The sequence below is a fragment of the Pseudochaenichthys georgianus genome, chromosome 19 (genome assembly GCF_902827115.2).
Source record: "Pseudochaenichthys georgianus chromosome 19, fPseGeo1.2, whole genome shotgun sequence".
Classification (NCBI taxonomy): domain Eukaryota; kingdom Metazoa; phylum Chordata; class Actinopteri; order Perciformes; family Channichthyidae; genus Pseudochaenichthys; species Pseudochaenichthys georgianus.
Genome location: NC_047521.1, coordinates 13,773,369 through 13,784,881, shown reverse-complemented (window position 1 = coordinate 13,784,881; position 11,513 = coordinate 13,773,369). Strand labels below are relative to the sequence as shown.

At 43.8% G+C, this 11,513-nt stretch overlaps 1 long non-coding RNA gene across 2 annotated transcripts; it reads right to left on the bottom strand.

The window, feature by feature from the left end:
* Positions 1–2,116: 2,116 nt before the first annotated feature.
* LOC117464701 (uncharacterized) lies at positions 2,117–9,611 on the bottom strand. Of its 2 annotated transcripts, none has more exons than XR_004554114.1 (4): positions 9,553–9,611; positions 9,318–9,367; positions 2,686–2,787; positions 2,117–2,197 (listed from the first exon to the last, which is right to left on the bottom strand). It is a non-coding gene; the product is annotated as an uncharacterized lncRNA (long non-coding RNA). The 2 variants fall into 2 exon arrangements; XR_004554113.2 differs by lacking the exon at positions 2,117–2,197 and adding an exon at positions 2,428–2,586.
* Between the last annotated feature and the right edge of the window lie 1,902 nt (positions 9,612–11,513).

Here is an 11,513-nt window from a genome sequence, read left to right as displayed (position 1 = left end):
AGTTGTAAAAACCTCATTTTTCCACCTCCGCGATATTGCCAAACGCCGTCCCTCTCTCACCCGCCCTGCAGCTGAGCGACTCATTCACGCCTTCATCTCCTCCCGCCTTGACTATTGCAACTCACTCCTCTACTGCATCAGCACTACATCCCCCAGTAGACTCCAGCGTGTCCAGAACGCAGCCACCAGACTCCTCACCCACACCAAATCATGGCATCACATCACCCGGTCCTCAAAGAACTCCACTGGCTCCCCGTTTCACACCGCATCCACTACAAACTCCTGGTCCTCACTTTCAAAGCCCTCCACCATCTGCCCCCCCCTACCTCACTGACCTCCTCACCCTCTACCAACCACCCCGGTCCCTCAGATCCACCTCAGCCGGTTTGCTTTCCATCCCCAAGGCCAAACTCCGGAGCTTCGGGGACAGAGCCTTCTCTGTGGCAGCCCCGAAGCTCTGGAACTCCCTCCCCCAAGACCTCCGTGAGTCTGAGTCCCTCACCCTGTTCCAGTCCCGACTCAAAACCCACCTCTTCAACTCTGTATCTATAAGCCCCCCCCCCCCCCTCAACCAACTTCCTCCTGACTGCTTTTGTTTTGTTTCTTTGTGGTTTTTTGTTTTGTTTGTCTACCCTCCCTCCCAAACGTAAAGCGTCTTTGGGTTCAAGAAAAGCGCTATAGAAATAAAATGTATTATTATAGCAGAAAGTAATATATTAGCTTTAAAAACAAAAGCATATTAATATCAATACTTACATAACCATTCTTTGAATCGGGGTCTTTTAAATTTGGGAACAACGTTGTAATGCCAAGTGCGTAGGTAATGCGGACATGGACTGGAGGGATCCTCCTGAGAAGAAACAAATGTATTACAAATATTTATAAAGACAGAAAATGAAGAAAATGTATCAAATCAAAACAAGATGTTAAGCATACAATACTTACCCATGGCTCTCTACCATGTCTGCCACAAGTATATTGTTACGGATGCTGTCTGTCTGTTCTTTAATCTGCCTGAGGGTTTTCAGCTGTGTGTGAGGTTATGCAAATGAGCTGTGTGGTTGCCCCAACATCATTGGCTGTCATCTCCTGGTTCACTTCCGAGGACACTGATTGGAGCACGCCGGGCCCGACGTTCTCCAATCCCTGTGCAAGCCCAGCGCACACCTGCTGGAGAGGAGTACAAAGGCTGCGACAATCATCACTCTGGAGGCTCTGCTGCGATCAGACGCCTCATACCTTTTGCGCGTGTGTCATGGACACTACAGACTGTGTTTAGTGACGAGTGTCAACTTATGTATTCAGTGTCGAGTGACAACTTATGTGCTTACTGTTGAGTGTTTAGAGTAGCTTAGTTAGAGTGTAGAGTAGGTTAGTTAGGGTTTAGAGTATCATTAGGATTTTGTGACTGTTCCCTTTAGTTTAGCTGTGTGTGTTGTCCAGACTCCCTAGTGTTAGTTGTACCACTCTTGAAGTGAGGTTTTGTTTTGTTCTTTATTTAGCACATTAGTATGTATTTTCCCTGTATGACTTTAGACTCCTTTTGAGTCCTCCCTTAGTTTGGTTATCTGTCAACCTGTGCCCTTTTGGCCCTTTTGTTTGTTTCAGGCTGCCTGCCTGCCATTTTGTTTACCTGGCTTTATAAATAAAACCACTTATAATTATACCAATTACAAACTGGTCGTGTCGTTTCCCTTCCTTACCCCTAGCAAAGTGGGAATGTAACATATATTGATCATTTTTCTTCTTGTACCATCACAAAGACTCTTTTTTTTTCTCATATTCCTTGATGGTCACCACCTGGCTTTGAATGCAGGGCTGCGTTGACAATCTGAAACAACAATTGCCTAGCATTCAGCACAAACATTACACCTAGATAACAAGGACATATATTAATGTCGGTTCGTAACAATAAATCAGGGCTGAACAGCGTTTTAGGAAAAATGGATATTGGATACACAGCTTTCCTCACTGGCATCTTGCCCCTTTCACACAGAACATTCCATTTGAGCATTTCATGGGAATTTCCCTTGTTTTTTTAAGACACTTACTATTGGTACAAATAATTATGAATTATGTGCAGCATCAGTTAAAACACACCAGATAACTTACATCTCTTTGGTAGATTCTAGTCTTATTGTTGAGTCCGAGCTTGATGATGACCCATCAGATAAGAATGATCCCTCTGAAGAAGACTCTTCAACATTGTACACACACACACACACACACACACACACACACACACACACACACACACACACACACACACACACACACACACACACACACACACCACACACACACACACACACACACACACACACACACACACACACACACACACACACACACACACACACACACACACACACACACACACACACACACACACACACACACACACACACACTTCAAGGTTATTCAAATTATAACGTTTATTATAACATTTTATTACCATTGCATTCTTCAGTGAAGGCCTTGAAAGACACCCGAGATGAATTCAAAAGCTCATCAAAGATGTCAGAATCCACTTCCACTCCTGTAGAATCAAGGAAGTCAAACCTGGCAAATTGAATTTTGCCAGCACTGAAACAAAGGATAATTTGGACCATATCATAACTCACAAGATAAACATACAACACTGAAACTCTTGAAAGCAACCATGATGCAAGACACTTTAATTACCTCCTTGTAAGAACTCAGAGTAAATGTAGACATCCTCTACTTTTGGTACCCTGACCCATTTGCTCACACTCTTGTATTCGACAGGAACCAGCATGTCACCACCTTCAAAGGGAAAATGACTTATATTATCATACATATACACAGATACACACAAACATATATGTATATAAATACAGACACACATATAATACATACTGTATGTACAACCCATACTATGAAGCATACAACTTATAAAAACAGCCTGCACATTTGTTATGGTTAGCTAAGATAATATAACTGGTTATTTAGCTACAATTATCTAAAATACACTTGGTTATAAAGTTGATTGTACTATATCAGCATGTTTAAGCTAGGAACTAGAAGAGGACCGCTGGGCTCACGTCAGGGAATGCATGACTGCTGGGATTTTTGTGCTAATCTGCTTAATTTACGGGACGGCGGGGAAATAGGTGAACATGTGACAAAGCAGCGTTATAAAGTTAATAGCTTAGATAAATAAAGCTTACAATAGTCCACAATCGTCCCCCCCCCCCGTCACATACATAGGAGAGCGCCGCAGTGTTCACTCGCGTTCGTTCTCTGCTTCAGTAGGAGGTTGCTGTTGGGTGGTTGCTAATTGCAAGCTAATAATGCTAGTAGTAAAGCGACCGTCGACTCCACGAGGACACACAGTGATAGCGGTTTATAACATAGACATATAAAGAGTAGACGCCGCATTGGCTGCTGGGGCGCAAGAAATACGGCCGCCATCTTGGACCGGTCATCCTACAGACATTCTACCCAGAGACAGCAGAGGTTTCAAGATGCCAGAGCACTGTGCGGCGTATTGCTGTGCAAATCGGCGGACGATTGCGAACAGGGGTCGGGGGATTACTTTTCACAAGTAAGATTCAACATTATTATTGGTTGTATTTTGTAAATAGAATATTATTGTACTGTATTGATGTCCGCCAGCGAAATCGTAGCCAGCAAACATTATGTGTATGGCCAACTGAGACTTTATAAATCATATGCTGCTGTAACAAGTGAATTTCCCCGTTGTGGGATGAATAAAGTAAAATCTAATCTAATCTATCTATGAAGAAGAAAGAAAATAAGCTTGACCTCCTTCTTAAAAAATGTTTGTGTTGACTCTCAAATCTCCCGTTTTTATTTTGAAGGTTTCCCAAAGACAAAGATATGAGGAAGAAGTGGGAAGTTGCTTTGAGGAGGGAAGGGTTCACTGCAAGCGAGTCATCCGTGATTTGCAGTGAGCATTGTAAGCAGGACGAGTTTGACAGGACAGATTGTCCGACTCAGAGATGGTGTTATTCCCTCCATCTTCAGCTTCCCGGTTCACCTCCAAAGAGTAGGTGTATCATCATAAAACTAATAGCATTCATACATGTAAATATTCTATTATCAATAACAGGGCAGGGTGAAATACCTATCTCTGTGTGTGTGTGTGCGCGTGTGTTTATATATATATATATATTCTTTTCAAGTATTATGCTTCTTCATTTTAGCCGGAAAAGGGCAGGACTATGTCTACTTCCAGAAAAGCTGAAGAGAGCCTGTCTGAGGCCCCTCAGGACGACCCAGAAGCTTCAACCTCACACTCACAACCTCAGCCTAATGATGTGAGTATTTCTATTTTCAACATCATATCATAATGGTCCTAGACAAAGTAAAATCTCTCTTGTTTGCTGCCACTCATATTAAACACACTCACACATAAACCCATACACACACAATTGAAGACATGCATTCCACACACACACACACACACACACACACACACACACACACACACACACACACACACACACACACACACACACACACACACACACACACACACACACACACACACACACACACACACACACACACACACACACACACACACACACACACACACACACACACACACACACACACACACACACACACACACACACACACACACACACACACACACACACACACACACACACACACACACACACACACACACACGATGCTGGCAGTGGCTTTGACAGGTGATGACTATAAGAAAGAATGTGGGCCATACTCTAGTTGTGTCAAAGTGATGTGTGTGAAGTGAAACATCACTCAAACCATGTTCATCCCTCTTTCTACTAGGATCATAGCGATGTCTTGCCTGCTTCTCCTACTGCTCTTAAGGCCAGACTCAATGAAGCTTTAGCAAGAGTGGAGAGTCTCGAGCGAGAGAGGAAGAATGCCATGGCTAGAGAAAAGAGGGCAGAGACCACAGTGAGGAGTCTTTTGGGGGATTTGAGGGAAAAGAGCCTCATTAATGAAGAACTCAAAGAGAGGCTTGATTTCTACTTAGGTAAGATGAAAGTAGCACTTTGAAATGCATGTACATCTTACTCTTACACTCTTTATTAAACTCCTTTGTTATTATATGAAGGGGACTTATACATTTGTTCTCATACAATTTCAGACTTCAAATAGACTTCAAGGCAAAGCAGGGCCATGCGTACTCAAAGGCCCACAGAGAGCTTGCCCTCACACTCCATCTACATGGTCCAAAGGCATACAAATACCGAGAGACTACAGATCTTCCCCTCCCTCATCCACATACATTACAAAGGTAGTCTTAATGTTGTTCAATTTCATTTTTGGAAATTACGGTTGCAAATACGTTAAATAGCTACTTCTCATTTTTTTTTTTACAGGTGGCTGTGTTCGGTGGATGGCAAGCCTGGCCTGAACAAGATGATGCTGCTGGATATGCTGGAGAGAAGATGCCAGGAAGACCAGGCTGAATATGGATGTGTTGCACTCATGTTGGATGCCATGGCCATCAGAAAACATGTGCAATATAATCCACATAACCAGTCAATGTCCGGTTTTGTAGACATGGGTGATGGAAACAATGAGACCGATGTTGCTACTGAGGCTCTGGTGTTCATGGTGGTTGGCCTACAAGGACATTGGAAGGCTCCCATTGCATATTACCTGACGAAGTCTTTGTCACCTGAAACACAAAGGGTCCTTCTCAGTCATGCTTTGGAGGAGCTGCATGCACGGGGCATTCGGGCGGTATCTGTCACGATGGATGCCTCCAACGTCAGCATGTGCAGCCAACTTGGGTGTGAGCTGAAGGGAAACCCACAGGAGCCACTTCAAACCAGTTTCCCGCATCCCTCGACTGGTGACAAAGTATTTGTAATGACGGATGCATGCCACATGCTGAAGTTGGCATGTAATATGTTGCAGGTAAATGATGATTCTTTTAGACCTATTTGTATAAGTTATGTCTCTGCTGCTAAAAGTTGTATCTAAATATTGTTGTCTGTTCATTTGCACGTTATGGCTGGACGTGATGATCAACATGTTGCTGTTTGTACTTGTTTGAGCAGTGACTGAATCTTTCTCTGCAGGCATACAGTCCAATTGCAACGACCACCGGACAGATCAAGTGGAGGTTCATCAATCATCTCAATGTTGTGCAAAAAAAAGACGGACTGCATGCTGCCAATAAAATCACAGACAAACAAGTCTACTTTGAGAACCACAAGATGAGGGTGTCCCTGAGTCGCTCCGTGTCAGTTGCTCTCCGCACAGTGAGGGATCTTAGGTACTCTCAGTTTAAAGGCTGTGAGGCAACGGCAGAATTCACTGAGGTAAACGGTTAGTGATTATAGAACCAAGTACGTGTTTGTTTTTAAATAATTGATCAAAATGTGATTTGAGCATCAGGAACAATTTGTTGATAATTCTCTAAGTTCAACATGCAAATATTTTCATGAACCGTGATATTGCATATTCATAAATACAAAAGTTTGTATATAACCTTACACAAACCTTCACACATGTTAGAGTGGTAAAGCTCTGCGTGAAATGTGCTGTAGCACAAAGCAGCCTATGGAGAGAAGGAAGTCAAGCAAATACTAAGTTTGCATGTTGCACGTTGAACATACAGTTTAGAAATAAGTACTCTGTTCTCTTTATATCGTGAATAGATGAGTATTGATTACAACTATCTGATACCTAATGAAACACTGTAATGATAGTGATTTAGATGCCGATATTTCTTTATAGATTATTGACAGGCTGTTTGACACAATGAATGGACGCCATCCTTGTGCCAAAGGATTCAAATCTCCCTTGGGTGCTTTGAAGTGGAGAGAGAGGAAAGCATTTTTGTCAAGAGCCAGGGAGTACTTGCTCACTTTGGTGACAAAAGATGGAGCACCGCTTCACCGATCTAAGAGGTCTATTCAAATAGTGCTTGTTATTCATGCAGGAAAAGTTCACGACATGAGTTCAACGATACTCTGTCCGTTATGCATCGAGTTCATAAGATGCTCTGTTCTCTACATCAGGTTCATATGATGCTACCGTTACAACGTGTTTTCCTTTAGTTTGGTCTGCCAACATGATGCTCTTTTATTTCAATGTTTTTCTGTGTTCACTTTTGTTTGTTGGAATGATCTTGTCTTCAGTGTTTTTGAGGTCCCAGATGCTTCTAATGGTACGTATTACACAACATCAAGCACATGTAGGTGTCAAAATGGTATGTATTGCATGTGTTCTTGCATGTGTTCTTGTTCTCAAGTTATCCCAGTTCTGCAATTACATTGTTCCTAGTTAGATAAGTGTCCTACAAGTATACTGTATATGTTTTGCCATGATCAGAGTAATAACATGTTTTTCTTTTGCAGGTACTTGTCCGTCATCGGATTTGTCATTAACATCGACACGTTGATGCTGATGATTCCTGAACTGCTCCAAGTTCAGCGGTATGTCCTCACCTACAGGTTCAGCCAGGATCACTTGGAGCTCCCATTTAATTCCATCAGAGCGTCAGGTAGGGTTGTTCTTTTAATTGCAATCCATTCTGAAAATGACTTATGAGTAATGTATGTATTGTGTGCCTGTTTTCCATACAAGGTGGCTGGAATAACAATCCATCTGCACGCCAGTTCCAGGCCATCTTCCGCCGTCTGATGGTTGGGTGTTTCATAGTGAGACAGGCAACGTGGCAGCCCAAGATCACACTGTGTCCCTGTCTGCGGTCGAGATGTCCTCTGCTGAAAATGCTGAAGAGCACCCATCTCCATTCGCCAACATTTCGGCTGTTGTGACTTGTGAGTGACCACAGCTATCTTCCCACTCGGTTTGGTGGTCTGGTGGAAAATGCGCTGGTCTACATCGCAGGATTTGTAGTCCGGCAGATTCTGCGAAAGCTGTCCTGTGATGTGTGCCGTGCAAGCTTGGTCAGAGATGCTGTACGTTCATCATTTGATGAGAGCTACCACCTTCTAGCCCTGAAAAACAACGGTGGCCTAGTGATTCCATCACCAGGCACAGTGAAGGTGCTGAGAGCTGCAGAGAGGGGGATTCGCCAAGCTTCAACAAGGCAAACTCCAAAGGTGTCGACAGTCACCTTCATCGTCCGGGAGGAGATTGGAACGGAGGATGTTTTTCAGCTTGGGGAACACATTGAGGAGACGCAGTTTGGCATCGACAACCATTATTCCGACTTGTTGTCATTGGTTGTGTCTGTGTTTCTGAAAATAAGACTACACCACATTGCCAGACTCACCTCTCTTGACCTGCAGAAAGGGAGCACGAGAAAGAAGCTCTGCAAAACAGTCCTCTTTCAGGGCTTTTAGCTCATTTAAACTTTCATGAGCAACTTTGTGTAAATATGGTTTGGGCGGGGTGGTGTCATGTTCTTGTGTTTAACTTGAAAATTTACATTTTTTATATAAATATAGATGTAGATTTTCATTTTTTCTAACATAGATATTTATTTTTACTGATATATAACTTCTGTCTATGTATAATGTATTATTGTTTCTTCATTTTTCAACTTATTAAAATAGCTGAGTAGTAGGCTTACACAATCTGCTTCTGTTTCTCTATCATATAGACCATTAGTGTTTTTTTATATGTGTGTGTGTATATATTAGCCTACATTATATATTGTGTGTCTTTTGCAAAATACCTATCATACATAACATATAGGCTATCAAATACCAGAATATTCTATTGCTGTTAAGCCTACTATGAATACTCAAATACGCCGAATCATGTGTCCGGTATCATGCCTACATATATGACGTTTGTAGAAAGAAAAAAAACGTGAAAATCAGTTTTGTATTCAGCGAGTTATGATTGATAAAATGCGCTGACACTTCATTGCGCCTGCCGTACAGATTACACTGAGTGGAGCGGGTGACCGGTCCAAGATGGCGGCCCCACGGCTCGTCAGCGCCAATAGGCAGCAGCGGTCGATGCGGCGTCTACTCTTTATATGTCTATGGTTTATAACTCTAGCTTCCAACATGGCGGAAACACCCCACAATGCAATGCGGCTAACATCGGTCCGCAAGCCCCGGGACGGCGGGGGGAATAGGTGAACATGTGACAAAGCAGCGTTATAAAGTTAATAGCTTAGAGAAATAAAGCTTACAATAGTCCACATTCGTGTCCCTCCCCCCGTCTCACACACACAGGGGAGCGCCGTGGTTGCTAATTGCAAGCTAATAATGCTACCGTGGATGTCGTCGACTCATACGCCATAATCCACAACCTTACATTATAACAAGATACCAGTTTCAAGATACTTTTTATTTAACTTCTCCTTTTCGCATATTGTAAAAACAACTCACCTCTGTCCCCTAATGCGTCTCCTGTTCGTGTCGAATGTAGGTCTACTCTCCTATAATTCAAGTATACTCATCAGTATAGTTGCAATGGTGAAATTCGACATAAAAAAACTATTTCAAATTGGATTAAAAAGTTACAGATACAAAACATACATATTAAGTAAATAATTACAATTTACAGACATTATTCATGGTTACATCAACCGCAAAACATTAATTTTAATCGAGTGAAACTTACCGCTTTGGTTAGAGAAATGGCTGTCGAAGGTCTTGGATGAAGCTCCTTTGCCGGAAATTGCAATAGAGTCTGTCTGCAGACCGCAGCAAGGAGGCGGATCGTATAGGGGCGTTTCCTATAGGGGCGTTTCCTATAGTGAACGACGGGAGCCGGCTCTCGCCTGCGAACGAGACGTTTTTTGTTTTGTTTTTGCGGAGGGATCTAGATCGGCATGAAGGCACATTATGCAATGTGCAATGTGGACATTATCCCGCTTATTACACATGGCCACTATTACGTAACCATTGACTGTTAGCAGGCTCAATGTCGAGTCAAGGCAACATAATAAAGGAGACGGTAGCCGAAGTAGTCAAAAGAAGAATTTAATTAATAATTACCACCATGGTTGGACAAAGGAAATATAAAGTAATGACAGACAAGAACACGTACTGCACAGACAGGATCAGCCACAGACAAAGGGGAAAGCAGAATCCTTATACGTGAGGTAATGACGAGACAAGACACACCTGGGTTAATTACAAATGGGTACACCTGGAGGAGAAACGATAAGGACTACAAAACCATAACAGGAAACTACAGCTAGACATGACACATCACACTAGGAGCGCCTGATCAGGGCACAAACACATAACACCCCCACACCCAACTTTATGTCCATAACCCCAAGGCGAAATGGGGGAATGAACATAAACAGCGGCCATAACCCCCACACCACCTCAAGGATAAATAGCACCCCCTCACCCTGTCTACAGCCGTGATAGCGCGTCAGCCAACACATTGTCCTTGCCCTTGACGTGAACCACGTCAACATCAAAGGCCTGCAGGAAAAGGCTCCAGCGCATTAGCCGCTGGTTCGAATTCCGCATCCTGCCTATAAAGACCAACGGGTTGTGGTCGGTGTATATTTTAATCGGTACCTGGGATGAACCGACATACACCTCGAAATGGGAGAGAGCCAAAATCAAGGCCAAAGCCTCCTTTTCAATTGTGGAATAGCGCCGCTGGTGTATATTAAACTTTTTAGAAAAATACGACACCGGATGTTCTATACCCCCGTCATCGTCCTGCAGAAGTACCGCGCCTGCGACCAGCTCACTAGCATCCACAGCCAACTTGAAAGGCTTTGTGAACACAGGCGCTGCGAGGACAGGAGCACTGACCAGGATGGACTTTAATTGCTGAAACGCAAAAGTGCACCTAGGCGTCCACTGAAATGGGATCTTCGGGCTCAAGAGATCTGTGAGGGGAGAAGCTACCGCTGAGAAGTTCCTGCAAAAACCCCTATAATACCCCGTCATCCCCAGAAAACACCGGAGGTCCCGACGTGTAGCAGGCTCTGGAAAGCCAAGTATCGCCTCCACCTTGGAGTGGACAGGGCGGACCTCCCCCCGCCCCACTACCTTGCCAAGATAGGTGACGGTCGCCCTGCCAAACTCGCACTTGGCCAGGTTCAGGGTCAAGTTTGCCTGACCAAGCCGGTCAAAAACTTCCCGCAAACTAACCATGTGCCCCTCCCAATCGTCAGAATAGATGACGAGGTCATCGAGATAGGCCTCACAATTAGCTACGCCTGACAGAACACGATTCACCAGCCTCTGGAAAGTCGCAGGCGCGTTGTGCATACCAAACGGCATTACCGTATATTGCAGGGAACTGTCAGGTGTCACAAACGCAGAAATTAGTTTAGCGCGATCCGTAAGTGGCACCTGCCAGTATCCTTTCAGCAAATCCAGCTTGGTTACATAAGACGCACTCCCCACCCTGTCGACACAGTCCTCCATTCTGGGCAATGGAAAACTATCAGGCCTAGTCACGTCATTTACTCGGCGAAAATCCGTACAAAACCTATCTGTCTTGTCTGACTTATCAACCAACAAGCATGGCGAGCTCCATGGGCTGAAACTGGGCTCAGCGATATTGTTAGTGAGCATGTATTCCACCTCTTTCTGTAACCGTGCCCG